The following is a 12,500-nucleotide window of genomic DNA, read 5'->3' on the forward strand; positions in this document are numbered from 1 at the left end:
GCCATCCAAAGCGCTTTACAATTTGCCTCACATTCACCCATCCACTCAATCATTCACACACCGACTGCGGTGTCTGCCATTCAAGGCGCCATCCAGCTCGTCGGGAGCAGCTGGGGTTAGGTGTCTTGCTCAAGGACACCTCGACACTTGGTCAGGTGGAGCCGGGGATCGAACCACCAACCTTCCGGTTTGTAGACAACCTACATGAACCACTGAGCCACTGCCGCCCCCTAAAATAATAATTTTGCCAAAAAAAAAAAGAGTCAATGCCCAATCTCTGAATCTTAGCAGGCTTAGGTCTGGTTAGTACATGGATGGGAGACTGCCTGGGAATACCAGGTGCTTTAAACTTTTTGGAAAATTTTCACTTAGTATATAATAATTTTTTTTTTTTTTTCCACTTTATTTAGATTTTTTTTTTTCACATAAACAGAGTACATCACACAATTACAGATACCATTGTAATATCACATAAATGTAATCAATTCCGTCTCTTTTGTTCATAGAAAGAACCAAATAGCAAATAGAGACAGAATAAAGTTAATTCTAAGTTATAAAAAAAGGAATAATAAAAAGGAAATATACAATTATGGATCCGTCATATGATGCAACTTACGTCCAAACAGCATTCAGCATGAGAGAATAAAACAATGACATAAGTATAAACAATAAGCAAGAACAGCAACATAAACCAAAAAGTAAAAAAAAAAAAAAAAAAAAAAAAAAAAGGAGAGATGATGAAATAAATAAAAAAATGAGAAACCATATAAAGCTTGGTCATCCAAAGACATATTCAGGTTAATCTTGCGTGTAAGAAGATTCTTTACTGCCAGAGGGGATATAGACAGGTGTTTAAAACCATTTCACTTCCCTACACAATCTAGAAAAGGGCCCCAAATTTTATAAAAGTTGTCAGAAGACCCCTTTATTGTATGCCTAATTTTTTCTAGTTTGATAAAATGAAAGATATCATTAATCCATGAAGAATGAGTGGGAGGTGTAGGTGATTTCCAATTTATTAAAATTAGGCGTCTCGCCAGAAGAGTAACAAAAGCTACAAAATCAGTCTTATATTTGGGCATGTCAAGTGAAAGAGAAAGAGTACCAAATAGAGCTGTGACAGGCAAAGGTTGGACATAAATTCCAAGAACTTCAGATAATGTTTTAAAGATCAAAGACCAATATTTGTGTAGAGATGGACAAGACCAAAACATATGCGCAGTAGATGCAGGGGCTTGATAACAGCGATCACACATGGGATCTACCTCAGGATATATTTTAGAAAGTCTAACTTTGGTCCAGTGGCTGCGATGAAGGATTTTACACTGCATCAGACCCTGTCTGGCACAGAATGATGAGGAGTGCACACGACTTAGAATCTTTTCCCATTGTTCTTCTGGAATATTTTCTCCTATGTCTTCCTCCCACTGAGATTTAATAGATGCAAGTGAGCTTTCACGTAAGGAGCAGATTTCTTCATAAAAATGTGAGATCATACCCTTCATAACATGAATAGGTTTGAGGAAGGAGTCAATGGGAGTAACACTAGGGAGACTAGGAAACTGAGGGTGCGTGTCCCGAACAAAACTACGAACTTGCAAATATCTAAAAAAATTGTGTTTGGGCATTGCACAGTTTTCCCGTAATTGCTGGAAAGATGCAAATACATTATCTATATAAAAATCCTTAAATGTTATAATACCTAATGCCGACCACTGAGAAAAAGTCCTATCCATTAATGATGGTAAGAAAGCAAAATTTGCTGCTATAGGTGCAGAAATAGAAGAGGTTTGTAAACCAAAGTGGAGTCTGAATTGCCTCCAGATTCTCAATGTAGTTTTAACGATAATATTTTTGGTGTAGGGAGAAGATGAGCATTTAATGGGAGCATGTACTAAGGCTGCTAGCGAAGTAGGCATACATGAGGTAGCTTCCATGGTAAGCCATACAAATGAATCATGTGAAAAATCTTGATTTAACCAGTATTGCATGACCCTAAGATTTGTAGCCCAGTAATAAAACTGAAAGTTAGGTAAAGCCATTCCCCCAAGTATTTTGGGTCTCTGAAGAAAAGCCTTACGAATTCTGGGGATCTTTTTATTCCAAATAAAACCCAAAATTAGAGAATCAATTTGACGAAAAAAATGTTGAGGAAGGAAAATGGGTATGCACTGAAAATAATAAGAGAATTTTGGAAGAATATTCATTTTAACAGAGTTGATTCTTCCAGCCAAGGACAGGGGAAGCAGTGACCAGCGCTCAAAATCTTTCTCCATCTGTAGAAGCAACTTAGAAAAGTTAAATTTAAAAAGGTCTTTAAATGTATCTGTGATGCAAACTCCAAGATAGGTAAATCTATGATGAGAGATCTTAAATGGAAAATTAAGTAAAGGGTAATTTCTAGCAGCAGAGTTCAGTGGAAAAATCTCGCTCTTGCTTAGATTTAATTTATAACCAGAAATTGAACCAAAGGACTTTAAGACACCAAGTGCTGTAGGTATTGACCTATCCAAATCTGAAATGTAGAGAAGAAGGTCATCCGCATACAAAGATACCTTTTGTTCTGTACCCATTCTTTTTATGCCCATTATAGAAGAATCAGATCGCAGTGCAATAGAGAGAGGTTCAATAGCAATGGCAAAGAGTAGCGGACTCAGAGGGCATCCCTGGCGAGTGGACCGATGGAGGGGAAAATAACCTGAACGAGTATTATTGGTCCTGACAGAAGCTTGTGGGCCAGAATACAGTAACCTCACCCAAGAGATAAACTTATAACCAAAACCAAATTTTTCTAAAGTGTAAAAAAGATACCTCCACTCCACCCGGTCAAATGCTTTCTCTGCATCTAATGAAATGACAGCCTCTGGGACAACAGAAGAAGAGGGATTGTATACGATATTAAACAGTCTCCTAATATTAAAAAAAGAGTGTCTATTTTTTATAAACCCGGTCTGATCCGGGGAGATAATGGATGGTAAAATGGACTCTAAACGTATTGCCAACAACTTTGATAATATCTTAAAGTCAACATTAAGAAGACTGATCGGCCGGTAAGAAGTGCAGTGTAAGGGGTCTTTATTCTTCTTTAATATCAAAGAGATGGAAGCCTGATTAAGTGTCTGGGGGAGCTTGAGTGAATCAAATGATTCAAAATACATGTCAATCATCATGGGGGCCAATTTGTCTAGAAATTTTTTATAAAACTCTACTGGATACCCATCTGGCCCTGGACATTTACCATTTTGCATAGAGGTAATAGCTTGAGTGAGTTCTTCTATAGTGATTGGTTCTTCCAAATGGGCAGCAGAATCGACAATGGGTATGTTCAGTTTGCTAAAAAAGACATCAAAAGCAAGGGGGTTATCAGTTTGTTCAGATGTATATAGGGAAATAAAATATTCTTTAAAATGATCATTAATTAGCTGAGGGTTTGTTGTTACCCCTGATGAGGTTTGAATCTGAGGAATGAGATGCGAGGATGAATCCTGTCTTAATTGATGGGCCAGCAACTTACTTGCCTTATCACCCTCTTCATAGTATTTGTATCTAGATCTAAGCATTAAATTCTCTGCGTAGCATGATGAAAGAATGTCAAATTCTGCTTGTAGAGCAAGACGCTCCCTATATATATCTGGGGATGCAGAAACTGCATAGATATTATCTATATGGGCGATTTTCTGAATGATCTCTGATAGTTTATGCTTCCTCATTTTTTCCCTATATGCAGTGTATGAGATGATTTCCCCTCTTAAGTACACCTTCATGGTTTCCCAAAGGAGGGATGCTGAAACATCTGAAGACTTGTTTGTCAATATAAACAAATCTATCTGATTAGAAACAAATTCCACAAATTGCTCATCTGACAACAAACGGGTATTTAAACGCCACGGTGGCCGTGTGCCCTCGAGTTCCTTAATACACATCTTCATACTAACCGGGGCATGGTCTGAAATAACAATAGCGTTGTATGAGCATAACTCAACTGAAGAAATTAACCTGTTATCTATCAAAAAAAAGTCAATCCGAGTAAAAGTATGATGAACCTGAGAAAAGAAAGAGTATTCTTTCCCAGACGGGTTAAAAAAGCGCCAAGGATCAGAGACCTTAAATTCCTCCATAAAAGACTGAATCACCTTTGCAGACTTTGATGGTGTATTATGTCTAACAGAGGAACGATCAAGTTTGGGATTAATCCAGCAATTAAAATCACCTCCCAAAATAAGATGTTGAGAAGAAGTATCAGGTAGTACAGAAAATAAATGTCTAAAAAAATTATCGTTATCCCAGTTAGGCGCATAAACATTGGCGAGAATAACTGGAAAATTACTGATTTTACCTGTGACAATGACAAATCTACCATTGGGATCTGCTATGACATCAGAGCACACAAAAGGAACTGACCTGTGTATCAGAATTGCAGCACCCCTGGCTTTACCCTGAAATTTGGAGTGAAATACCTGCCCAACCCATCTTCTCCTCAACAATAGGTGGTCGTGAATTTTAAGATGTGTTTCTTGAAGATAGACAATGTGAGCTCCTAAATGTTGGAGGTGATGTAGTATCTTGCTACGCTTAACGGGATTGTTCACTCCATTACAGTTCCAACTAATAAATGTAAAACTCCTCCCACTTAGATGTTGCGTCATTTTAGGTTGTGGCATAGATGATATTGATCAAATTTTGAATGTGAAATAATTGTTTACTGTGAAACTGACAAAAATTGAGCGGACACCAAGGAAAGAGGAAGAGAAAACAAAGCGAGAAAAAAGAAAGAAAAAAAACAAAAATAAAAAAAATAAATAAAAAAAAACACATGAAAACAGCAACAAAACCCCTTTTCCCCCACCCCCCACCCACCTCAGCAGAAGCATCTCCCCAAACGAGACACATGCACTTTACCCTTTTAACACTCGGACAGCTACAATTAACTCTATGCTGCCTGGGAGAAAGTGCAATAATAATAATAAAAATAATAATAATTAAACACAAATAAATAAAAACAGAGGACTAAACTTTGTCCATAACACCAATAATGTGTGCGAACTTATGTTAAACTAACATAATTATATTAATAGGAACAACACTCGCAGGCAAGTTATCGAGCAGAGTGACAATAGCCATATTTTGGTCAGTGCACACTGTTTAAAGCCAAACTGACTACATGATATTTACCTCAGGTATTAGCAGGTAAGACAGTTTTTTTTATAAAGTCCGATGCGGCGGCCGGGTCCTCAAACTTGTGTACAGCACCATTGGAGAGAGTGATCCGCAGCACAGCTGGAAACAGAAGGCCAAACTTAACCCCGGGGCATGAGTGAAGGAGACGTTTTGAATCCTTGAAAGCAGCTCGTTTCTTCACAACAGCAGTTGTATAGTCCGCAAAGACAGATATCTTATTTCCATCATGCATCAGAGGAGATAGCTGCGCGGCGCGTCGTAGAATCTCATCACGGGCTTGAAAGTAGTGGACTCTAATGACAAGGGGACGGGGGGGCTCCCCCTTCCTTGGCCTCTCACGCAGTGTACGATGTGCCCTGTCAAGTAGAGGTTTCTCCTGAAGATGCAGCAAGCTCTGCAAAAGCTGAGAGACGAAGTCAGCTGGATGCGAACCCTCAACTCCCTCTGGTAATCCGACGAGGCGAATATTGTTCCTTCTGGATCTTCCCTCCAGATCTTCACATTTGGCATCCAGTTGTACCACCTGTTTTTGAAGCGTGGATATGACTGATTGCATTTCAGTTATGCGATCACTGTGATCAGATGCCGAACGTTCCAGTTCTCTAATAGTGTCAGCGTTAGCGTCAACTTTTTGCTGCAAAGGGCCTAGCCAGTCTTTAACTTCTTGTCTAACTGTGACGATCTCTGACCGCAGATCCGATGACAATAAGTCAATTTTCTGGCAAATATCATTTTTGACTGACTCCAACATGCCCTGAATGACAGTTATGTTTGCAGATGAACTGTCTGTAAACTTGATGTTTGCCGAGGCCTCATCAGAATCCTCCGGCGAGTGTGCAGTTTTGCCGCGGCCGCTCTTACCCGCGTCGGTTTTCGCTCGAGAAGACGACATATTCGTGACTTACAGTCAATGCGAGTGATTCTTCTAATGTTAGTAAACTATTTTTACAACTTGTATAAAGAAATTATACAAAACTGTGCAAATAAATGAGTAAATGGAACACTTTCTCTCAGAGCAGCGGGGAAACACGTCTTACATCCTTGCTAGAAACAGCGCCCCCCCAGTATATAATAATTTTGCCAAAAAATAGATTCAATGCCCGATTTCTGAATATTAGCAGGTTTGGGCCTGGTTAGTACATGGATGGGACACTGCCTGGGAATACCAGGTGCTTTAAACTTTTTGGAAAATTTCACAAATTATATAATAATTTTGCAAAAAAAAGTCAATGCCCAATCTCTGAATCTTAGCAGGCTTAGGTCTGGTTAGTACTTGGATGAGAGACCGGCTAGGAATACCAGGTGCTTTAAGCTTTTGGGTTTTCTTTCCTACTTATATAATGTACTGGCGATTAGATTGGCTGATCTCTAAATAGCCTTCTCTTTGCGGCAGTCTTCGCTTACGGCCATACCAACCTTGCTATGCCCGATCTCGTCTGATCTCGGAAGCTAAGCAGGTTTGGGCCTGGTTAGTACTTGGATGGGAGACCGCCTGGGAATACCAGGTGCTGTAAGCTTTTTGGAAATTTTTCAGTTAGTATATAATAATTTTGCCAAAAAATAGAGTCAATGCCCGATTTCTGAATATTAGCAGGTTTGGGCCTGGTTAGTACATGGATGGGAGACTGCCTGGGAATACCAGGTGCTTTAAACTTTTTGGAAAATTTCACAAATTATATAATAGTTTTGCAAAAAAAAAAAAAAAAAAAAAAAGAGTCGATGCCCAATCTCTGAATCTTAGCAGGCTTAGGTCTGGTTAGTACTTGGATGAGAGACCGGCTAGGAATGCCAGGTGCTTTAAGCTTTTGGGTTTTCTTTCCTACTCATATAATGTACTGGCGATTAGATTGGCTGATCTCTAAATAGCCCTCTCTTTGTGGCAGTCTTCGCTTACGGCCATACCAACCTGGCTATGCCTGATCTCGTCTGATCTCGGAAGCTAAGCAGGTTTGGGCCTGGTTAGTACTTGGATGGGAGACCGCCTTGGAATACCAGGTGCTGTAAGCTTTTTGGAAATTTTTCAGTTAGTATATAATAATTTTGCCAAAAAATAGAGTCAATGCAGGTCTCTGAATATTAGCAGGTTTGGGTCTGGTTAGTACATGGATGGGAGACTGCCTGGGAATACCAGGTGCTTTAAACGTTTTGGAAAATTTTCACTTAGTATATAATAATTTTGCAAAAAAAAAAAAAAAAAAAGAGTCAATGCCCAATCTCTGAATCTTAGCAGGCTTAGGTCTGGTTAGTACTTGGATGAGAGACTGGCTAGGAATACCAGGTGCTTTAAGCTTTTGGGTTTTCTTTCCTACTTATATAATGTACTGGCGATTAGATTGGCTGATCTCTAAATAGCCCTCTCTTTGCGGCAGTCTTAGCTTACGGCCATACCACCCTGAGCACCTGTGATTGTTGGTACATTCCAGGAAGTAAGAGGTGGCAGTAGGGAGAGAAAGGCTCTCCCATGTGTTTGTTTTTGGTTTGTCTTATATTATATTGTATTTAGTTAAATATTTATTTTTTTCTTGGTTTGTTTAATTATTTTTTAGGGCCCTGAGCAGAATTTACTGCTTAGGGCCAAAGGAGCTTTAAAGCTCTTAAAGTTTTGATTATGGAGGAACAACATGGCAATGGCAAAGACATGGCTGAGGAAAAAAGCAACAGTAAAGAACTTCAAAAAGATACTGGAGAAAGAATAAAGCAAAGGAAATCAACAAAGACAAGTGAGGTGAGAAGACAAAGGAATGAGATGGAAGATAATGAACAACAAAAACATTACTCAAAGGAGGCCACAGTGATTGTTAATGCTACAGAAATAAGAGATCGAAGGGTGGAGGATGTGATTAAGGCGGTGATTGAAAAAGTTGGACTGAGTAAAGTGTTAGCGGTAAGACCAAGATTAAATAATGAGTATGAGGTAACCGTAACGGATGAAGAAGCATGTGAAGTTTTAAAGGAAGGACTAACAGTAAAAGGAATTGTGTGTGAAGTGAGGAATCTTCAAGAAAGAGAGTGTGTTGTTTCATTCATGCACTTACCAGCTTATATAACAGATGAAGAAATAATGGCAAAATTGCAAACATGGGGAGTTAAAGTTACATCTGCAATAAGAAGAAGGTACTATCCAGACACTACAATTACAGATGGAACAAGATATGTCCGTGTGAAATTCCCTAAGGAGGTGTTATCACTGCCTTACAGCACGAGATTTGATACTGCAGAGGGAGTGCAATATTTTAGGATCATACATGATCGTCAAATGAAGATCTGTAGATTGTGTATGAAACCGGGACACATTTTGAAGGACTGTCCAGACTTTTCCTGTCGAGATTGTGGAGAAAAGGGACATTTTTCGAGGGAATGTGATGCTGTAAGATGCCCGGAGTGTCGTAAAGTACTGGTGAAATGTGAATGCTGGATAGAGGAGGATGCTGAAACGGATAAAGACTATGAGCAAGTGGATGAAATGGAGAAATCACAGGATGTGGACGACGCAAAGGAGGATGAACAAACAGAACAGACTGAGGAAGAAGATGAGAATCAAATAGGAGAAGATGCAGAGGAAGAACAGAAGTACTGTGAAATGGAAAAAGAGCAAGAAGAAGAAGGACATGGAATACAAACGGAAATCTTGAAACAAACAAGAGAGGAGGAAAAGGAAAGGCAGGAAATGCAAATGATAGAGAAAGCAACGCTAGGGAGAAAAGAAGACAACAAAAATGACTGGGAAAAGGTTACAATAACAAGAAGAAGACAACTAAAGGTAAAACCAAATTTAGAGAATGTACAAAACAGACATATAATTAAAAAAAAAGAACTGAAAGAGAAAGTATTTAAAAAAAGAGACTATGGTGAAAATAGTTTTGAGGTATTAATGCAGCTGGGAAAAGTTGATGAATGTTCAGAATAATATGTACTTTGCTATGTATTATGTTCTTGAAAATTGCAACACTTAATGTAAGAGGGTTACTAGAAAAAGGGAAATTTGAAAAGTTGAAACTTTTGTGTAGTAGTTCAAATGTTTTAGTGGTTCAAGAAACAAATTGGAGGGATGAAGTAATGGAAAGTTTTAAAAAAAATGGAAAGGTGATATATTTTATAGTAATGGTGATGGGAGGCTAGGTAGGGGAGTAGCATTTTTAATTAAAAAGGGCGTGTGTGAAAAAGCACAAGTGGTTTATGATGATAAGCAAGGAAAGTGTTTGATAGTGAAAATGATGGAGGGGGAGACAGATATAGTTCTGTGTAATATTCATGCTCCTGTGGTAGAAAAAGAAAAGGTGTTATTTTTTAAGAAACTAAAAGATATTATTGTGAAATGGGAGAATATTTTAATTATGGGGGATTTTAACACTACGTTTAGTAAGATGGATATTGCAGATGGGATGGTTTTTAAATCTGATAGTGGAAGGAAGGAATTAAAAAGTCTAATGGAAGAAAATAACTTTGTGGACGTTTGGAGAGAAAGAAACGAGGGGATACGAGAATTCTCAAGGCAACAGGCGTTGAAGAATTTTATATGCAGAAGTAGAATAGATTTCTTGATAAGTAAAAGGGAAATGTTGAAGATAATAGATACTATATATTACAAGGAAACAATGTTAAGTGATCATAAAGTTGTATGTATACAAGTTGATATGAATAATTTTAAAAGAGGGCCGGGAATATGGATGTTAAACACTGAGATTTTAAAAGATGAGAATTTTAAGGAACAAATAGAGGTATTAATAAAAAAGGAAAAAGGAAATCAGATGTATAAGGATGAAAAGAGAATTTGGTGGGATAATTTAAAATATGACATTGGAAAATGTGCAAGAGAACATAGTAAAATAATACAGAAAATTAAAAAAAGAAAAGAAAAAGAAATAAGAATAGAATTAAGAGATGAGCTAAGTAAGGAGGTTGTCAATTTACAGAAAACCGTAATGTTGGAGGAAAAAATAAAGGATATAGAAGACAAAAAATATAAAGGAGCAATGATAAGAAGTAAAGCAAAATACTTAGTGGAAGGTGAAAAATGTACAAGGTTCTTTTTTAATATGGAAAAAAACAGACAGAGAGCAGGAATGATTAAAGAATTAATAGGAAAAGGAGGAGGAAAGGTAAAAGAAAAAGAAGAAGTTTTAAAAGAAATAAAAGATTATTATGAAAATTTGTTTAAAAGGGAAGGAGTGGGTAGAGAAGAAATTGAATTTCTGGTAGGGAAAATCAAAATAAAGATAGATAATGGTGATAAAAAATTATGTGAAAGGGGAATTGGAAAAGAAGAAATAGATGAAGCAATCATGCAGCTAAATAATGGTAAAAGTCCAGGAAAAGATGGTCTTCCAAGTGAATTTTATAAGGTTTTTAGAAATGTAATGACACCAATTTTAAAAGATGTGTATGACGAAATTTTTAAAAAGGAAGAAACCAGTTATTTTATGGGGATAGGATTAGTAAAATTAATTTATAAACGAAAAGGGGACATTGCAGATCTTAAAAATTATAGACCAATAACTATGTTAAATACAGATTTTAAAATATTATCAAAGATTTTAGCTAACAGATTGAAGAAAATTTTACCAAATATAATACAGACAAATCAGGCATATGCAATACCAGGAAGAGATATTACAGATACTATTAGTAGTATAAGAGATGTTGTAAGTTACATGATCTCTGAAAAAAAAAGTGGATATGTAATAAGTCTTGATTTAGAAAAGGCCTTTGACCGTGTTGAACATGAGTATTTGTTTAGAATTTTACAACAGTTTGGTTTTGGTGAAAATTTTATTAAGTGGTTCAAGATTTTATATAAAGATTCTAAAAGTCAAGTAAAGTGCAATGGTTTTTTAACAGAGACCTTTTATTTAACTAGATCTATTAGACAAGGTTGTCCATTATCAGCTTTACTGTACAGTTTAGTGGCAGAGGCATTAGGGTTGGCAATAATGGAAGAGAAAGAAATTAGAGGAATAGACACAGAAGAAAACAGAGAGTTGCAGAAAGTATATCAATATGCAGATGATACGACTATAATAGTGCAAGATGTGGCTAGTGTAGTTAAAGCAATGGACATAATAGAAAAATACTGTAAAGGTTCTGGAGCTAAGATAAATCAACAAAAAACGGTTATTATGAGTATAGGAAAAATTGAAAAAATTCAAAAAATGTATCCATTTAAAGAAGAAGAGAGCTTGAAGATTTTGGGTGTGAGGATTGGGAAAAATGAGAAAATGGTGAGAGATTTGATGTGGGATGAAGTGGTGGGTGAAATGGAAAGAGTGTTAAATTATTGGAAACAAAGGGAATTAACTTTAAGAGGGAAGGTTTTGGTTATAAATGCATTAATGATGGCAAAAATGTGGTATGTTTTGGGTGTGATACCCATGCCTATGGGAATTAGTAAAAGATTAAAAAAAGATGTTTTAAATTTTCTCTGGGGCTCTAAGCCATCAAGGATTTCTTATAATACACTAATAGGGGCCATAGAAGAAGGTGGGTTAGGGCTGCAAGATCCAGAATTAAAAAAAAAGAGCTTTAGAGTTAAAACTGTGAAAACTTTTTTAAATGAAGAGAATAAAGCTGAATGGAAAATACTTATGAGAATGTTTTTAAATAAATGCGGACATATGAAAATAGGACCTGATATTCTGTGGATGAAATTAAAACCTAAATTGATAACAGGAATCCCGGAGTTTTATAAAGAAGTTTTAGAAGCATGGGCAGAATTTTTACCAAATGTATGTATTAAACCTATTAGGAGATTGGAGTTTTTAACACAGCCTCTGTTTCTGAATGAGAATGTTGTATATAGAGGAAAAGAATTATTTTTTAAACATTGGATTAATGCTGGATTTAAAACAATAAGGGATGTTTTGTATGAAGTGAGGGAAGGTTTTTTACCTTTGCAAGCAATTTATGATGAAGTGAAAAATACTGAAAATCATGTTAATAAGAATGTTTTAAAAAAGCAATATGATAAAATAAAGGAGGCAATTCCAAAGGAATGGTTAGTAAACATAGAAAAACAAGGACAAGACAGTGAAGATGATAAAATGAAGGTTTTCTTAAAAGCAAAAGGAGAAAAGGAGCCTTTTCATGTGAGTCATCTTAGGACTTTTTATGTTTTGTTTAGAAATAGTGTTTTTAAGGAACCAGCTGGGAATACATTTTGGAAAAATGTTTTTATAAACCTTGAGGAAGAAGTTCTGTGGAGAAATTTGAGAAAATGGCATATTGATGTTAAAATGGAGAACCTGGATTTTTATATAAGGCATAATATAATCTTTTCTGAAGAGAAGTTGTATAAATGTGGAATGACTGGGGATGCATTGTGTAAA

The 12,500-nt window shown here is 36.6% G+C and overlaps 2 non-coding genes across 2 annotated transcripts; both read left to right on the forward strand.

Annotated features, from left to right (window-relative positions):
- Nucleotides 1–6,576: 6,576 nt before the first annotated feature.
- Nucleotides 6,577–6,695, forward strand: LOC113074794 (5S ribosomal RNA). Its single transcript, XR_003280797.1, has one exon. It is a non-coding gene; the product is annotated as a 5S ribosomal RNA (ribosomal RNA).
- A 371-nt stretch (nt 6,696–7,066) lies between these two features.
- Nucleotides 7,067–7,185, forward strand: LOC113074712 (5S ribosomal RNA). The gene has a single exon (XR_003280724.1). It is a non-coding gene; the product is annotated as a 5S ribosomal RNA (ribosomal RNA).
- Nucleotides 7,186–12,500: the final 5,315 nt, after the last annotated feature.

Source organism: Carassius auratus, unplaced genomic scaffold (assembly GCF_003368295.1).
Source record: "Carassius auratus strain Wakin unplaced genomic scaffold, ASM336829v1 scaf_tig00015406, whole genome shotgun sequence".
NCBI lineage: Eukaryota > Metazoa > Chordata > Actinopteri > Cypriniformes > Cyprinidae > Carassius > Carassius auratus.